Source organism: Piliocolobus tephrosceles, unplaced genomic scaffold (genome assembly GCF_002776525.5).
Source record: "Piliocolobus tephrosceles isolate RC106 unplaced genomic scaffold, ASM277652v3 unscaffolded_20, whole genome shotgun sequence".
Lineage (NCBI taxonomy): Eukaryota > Metazoa > Chordata > Mammalia > Primates > Cercopithecidae > Piliocolobus > Piliocolobus tephrosceles.
In genome coordinates this window covers 3833604-3839017 of record NW_022302087.1, presented here as the reverse complement: position 1 = coordinate 3839017, position 5414 = coordinate 3833604, and the positions used below count along the sequence as shown (strand labels likewise).

The 5414-nt window shown below is 42.2% G+C and overlaps 1 pseudogene; it reads right to left on the bottom strand.

Annotated features, from left to right (window-relative positions):
• Nucleotides 1-1090: 1090 nt before the first annotated feature.
• LOC113225251 lies at nt 1091-2460 on the bottom strand (annotated as a pseudogene).
• Nucleotides 2461-5414: the final 2954 nt, after the last annotated feature.

Below are 5414 nucleotides of genomic sequence, written 5' to 3'. Positions count from 1 at the left end.
GGGAAAAGGATGTTGATAAATAAGGGGGCATTTTCTTGAGGCAGTGGATGAGGAGGGAGGCTTACTATTTTTAATGCCCTCAGCCCCAGGACATGGTAATCAGAGGAGATCATGTCCAATCTTGAATCAGTTCCGTGTTCAAAAAGAGGTGCTAATACCCCAGGGACCAGACTCTGAAAATACCATGCTGGTCATTCCTGAGTCCCTGTTCTATGCCCCACAACATATTAGAAGGGTAAGGGAAAGTCAGAGGGTAGTGGCTTGTGCTCTGTGGAAGTATAAAACCTTAGTTCATATTAAGCACTGACAAAACCCAATCAGTGAGACCACAGATCCGTTGAGACGTTTCTAGTAGGGACCAAGAGTAGGAGGTCCGGAACATCCTCAGCTTGGGATACAACAGGTGTGGAAAGTCTGGGAGGAGGTGAGTATTAAAGTAATGGGAAACAGAACACTCCCAGGCCTTAATTTTAATTGGATAGTTTTAAAAATCGAAATAGAATCTAACATTGGGTGCCAGTCACCACAAATGCCATGCCTTTATGGTCACTTGGTATCTTAAAAATTTGCCAAAGCATGCCTGTCTGGCTAACCAAAAGGTCTTTCTAGGAGGTGTTCGTGTGCACGAGAGAGTGCCAAGGGGCTTGGTACTGCTGAATCCAATGTGACTCCTATGGAAACAGAAGGGGCAGAGTCTTGGTTAGCTGGCTTGTTGAGGTTTGACAGAGAAGAAGCAAAAGCTCCAAAGTGACTGTAGATTCTCTGCAACTGGCTTTGACCTAGAGAAAGAGGAGCCACATTCTCACTCTAGAGACAGAGAGGGACCAAACCTAAACCACAGCACATGCATTAGTTCTGGTCATCCTACAGTTGATGGGCAATTCATACCAGGCACGGGGAGGGAGCTGGTTAGGGAAGAAGGGATCATTTTTAATTTTTTAAACTCTGAATTAATATTTTAACCTCAAACATATTATCAGTGCCTCAGATATAATTTAATCTTAAGTCTTTAAAGGCCCCCTGAAACAACAATATACATTTTTTAAGGCTTCCTCACTTTCTGATAGTCAGTTTCCCCCAGTATCCAGTTTTATCCTGACATAGAGTCCACAGACTTCATCAGACCACCTGTGCTCATGGACTTGGGTCTTTCTAGAGGAAAGCCTTGGGCTCGGCTCCAGGTGAGCTGTGCCAGTCCACCCAATGCCTGTGATGCCCCAAACAGGACCGCCTAGCAATGTATCTCCGTCATGCTATAGTACTGGAGAGCACCCCACCATGAGCGTCTACTTTGGGCCTAGGATTCTTGGCCTTACTCTAATCTCAGAGGATATTGGGCACAATCTTGTATAGCTGAGCAACCAACTTAAACATGGGATCATTATGCGGCGTTTCAGAGCAAACTCTTGCTGACAGGTACATTGTGGCTCAGTCTTCCTTAGCACCGCATGGCCATAGCCTGGAACAACCCATCTCGAGTTGAAAGTACTCTCATAACTTCTCATCTGACACATCTTTGCCAACTTCCTTCTGTAGTTGTGTTAGCCAGACAAGCACTTCCTGATTTGCCAGTCCATGTAGAGGAACTGCCAGCCCGTTCGTGGCTGCTGCAAAGGACAGGGAAGGGTCTGAAAGGGCACTGCCCGCCAAATGGCTGCTATAAGCACTCACATTGCTGTGCTCATGGTCACTGTGGATGGTGAGCTACAGGTGCATGAGCTCAGTGAACTGAGCATCAGTATAGCCTAACATGTTGGTGAAACTGTGGGACCAGTCCAGCTTAGAGTCAGTGGCCCCAATACCGCTGCCCTCTCAGTAGAGATTTCGGTAGACCTTTTCTGTAACACAAGGTAGCTTTGTGATTAGATATACATGGTCTTCATAAATCAACTCCCAGTACTTGGTTCGGCTGGCACCCTCTGGATGTGCTCGGGGAAAGCTGTTTAGAGCTGCCATGGCTTCACTGAGCTCAAACATGGGTATAGATTGGTGGGAACGTTGTCCAGCATGGTGACCACATGGGAAGGTAGAGCTGCCCTCTTTGCCCACTGCCAAGATACCTGTTCCTCTCTTGGGGTCTGTCCAGTTACCAGCAGCCAAAATAAGTCCCCTGGGTAGGGGTCCTTCCCCACCCTTAGCCTTGGGTAGCAGTTTTTGGTATTCAGGGATACTAAAGCCTTGGAAACAGAAACCTTCATGAGGATCAAGAACAGATGTTTTATACACCAGTCCCTTAATGCCTCTCATGCCACCATACATTGTGTCTGCAGCGATTTGGCCCACCACCTTCTTGCCATGTCACTGCCTGAAGGTCTTAATTCTGGCCTGCTCCTTAACTATCAGCTCAGCCAATAAGTCTTTCAAATTCTTGGAGGAAGCACTGGCATGCCAGGCAGCAAGAACAAGACAAGATGCACTGTTGCTTCCCAAGAGCCTGGCAGCCGCACTGGGTAAAACCATGGTGAGTGACCTCTGCGATCTGGTGGAGAGGGAAGAAAGGGGAGAGCTGCAGCAGGAACAGGAACTACCACCATGGCACCAGAGACGGCAATGGGTGGACAAGGTTGAAAGGAGGCAGCTGAGGGAATGTGTAGATGAACCCGCAGCAGGTGCTCAGCCGGGGGTCCTCAGCAAGGCCCTGCCCACTGCCAACTATGAACTTATTAAAAGTGACTTTCCAATAGTTCTTAGCAGCATGTAGAGTAGAAGATAGAACAATGTATATCTTCAGAATGCACAGAGACAATGTATTTTTGGATTACAAATAAATCAATTTAAGACCTATTGCTTCTGACAATGATTTGCAAATTGAGAAAATTCTGGAAAAATAGACATCCAACAAGTTAATAGTGATTATACCTAATGACAGGGTTACTGGTGGGGTTTTGTTTATTTGTATGTTCTTATTTGTTTCTTGTTTCTTATGTCAGCAAGTTTTGAATAGCATATGCAAATGATGATCCCAATAATAAAAACTATTGTGTTTATTCATAAGAGTTAATGTTTATAGAAAGAGAGATGAGAATGTTTTTGGACAGATTAGGATTTAAACAAAAATGTTAAACAGAATACAAAATATGTTTTTTCTCCTGTTGTCTAGCTTTTGTGCAGGGAACACATGTTGCTTTTATAATAAGAAATATACATTTTAAGTTTCAAAATTACTTAGAAAGATTTTGTAAATAATCTAAAAGAAAATAAATGTGTTTGGTAAATCCATTTCTGGGTTTACAGTAGTGTTGAATAGCCCAGCCAAACAACACATGACCTGAATCGAATACAAGTTTACTTGACTCACTCACTTATTCCAGAAGGGTGACCACATTCTTTTATGTTACTACATGTCATCAGTGCCTGTAAGAGACAGAAGTCTTTGAATGGTGTTAAGGTTTTTCATTGGTTTTCTTGTATTCTTAACATTTTATGGTCAAGGTCCTTTGATGTGGGTTCATCCCATAATACTTGTGATGAATGAAAATACATGAACATGGAAGGAAAAACAGGAATGAATTGAGAAAAATCACATCATTCCAGGTAGTCTGTCTCTCCAAAAAAAAAAAAAAAAAAAAAATCATCAAACTAAACCACATGGTATTAAAATTCATTCCTAAATGCTCAGCACAAATAAACTTCTGACTCTTTTTTCTTGGAGAGGAAACTAATGAAAGTGATGACAATATTTAAGATGAGATCTTAGCTTTACATATTCTATGTTGAGAAGTATTTTCATTAAATATTAATTTGTCCGAACAGCTTTCACCTTTTCCTCTCTATAAAATATTATTTAGGCCAGGCGTGGTGGCTCACGCCTGTAATCCCAGCACTTTGGGAGGCCGAGGCAGGTGGATCACTTGAGGTCAGGAGCTCGAGACCAGCCTGGCCAACATGATGAAACCCCATCTCTACTAAATATATTTTTAAAAAATTAGCTGGGCATGGTGGTGCATGCCTGCAATCTCAGCTACTTGGGAGGCTGAGGCACGAAAATTGCTTGAACCCAGGGGGTGGAGGTTGCAGTGAGCCAAGATTGTGCCACTGCATTCCAGCCTGGGAGACAGAGCGAGACTCCGTCTCAAAAATAAATAAATAAATGCATACATATTATTTAATTATCAGTTCATGATTTAAGGGATACAATACTGTGTTTTCATTTTTGGGATCATAATGTTATATATTGTTACTCTAATAATTCGATCTCGGCTTACTAATAATTCACTAATAAGTGAACTTATTCACTAATAGTGAACTTACTAATAAGTTCACTAATAATTTAGAGATTTTCTGCACGTTTTAAGGGATAATATGATAGGAAGGGTGAGCTACATGTTTTGATTCCATAATTTTAAGAAATTTGTTTGGTAAGGCATATTCAAATGAACTGTAATGACACCTTATTTCCGCAGTGCCTTTCATCTGAAGATCTCAAAACATCCAACATTTTGAACACATTATTAAACTATTCTCACTGTGACAAAAGTACTATATTTTAGAAATATTTAAATTTTTCCATTCTTTATCCTCCCTAGATTTGTTGATGCCTTTGGAATTTTCAAAGAAAATGTTGTTCATATTTAATAGGCAATTTGGAAAATATTTTATAATGTAACTTAGTTTCTACAGTAGCACACAAAGTATATGGGGGCATATTCTTAGCTCAACCAGCATAACAAAAAAAAAAAAAAAAAAAAAAGAATTAAAACTACCTGTAATTCCAGCACTTTGGGAGGCCAAGGCAGGAGGATTGCTTGAGGCCAGGAGTTCGAGACCACCCCGGGATAACATAGCAAGATCTTGTCGCTACAAAAAAAATAAAATAAAATAAAAATTAACTGGGTGTGGTGGAACATGCTTGTAGTCCTAGCTACTCAAGAGGCTGAGGTGGGAGGATTGCTTGAGCCCAGGGGTCTGAGGTTACAGTGAACTGTGATCATCAGGTCATTGGACTTCAACCTGGGTGGCAGAAAGAGACCCTGACTCTAAAATAAAAATAAAAATAAAAGTACCTGTAATATTTTGTATATCTATTATGCACCAGGCCCTATGCCAGGCATGCTACATTTGATATCTTAAAACCTCAGCCAGGTGCAGTGGCTCATGCCTATAATCCCAGCACTTTGGGAGGCCGAGGTGGATGGATCACGAGGTCAGGAGATCGAGACCATCCTGGCTAACACGGTGAAACCCCATCTCTACTAAAAATACAAACAATTAGCCAGGCATGGTGGTGGGCGCCTGTAGTCCCAGCTACTTGGGAGGCTGAGGCAGGAGAATGGCATGAACCCGGGAGGCGGAGCTCACAGTGAGCCGAGATCGCCCCACTGCACTCCAGTCTGGGCAACAGAGCGAGACTCCGTCCCCCCAAAAAAAAAAAAAACAACCTCACAGAATCCTTCTGGACAGATATAATTATTTTC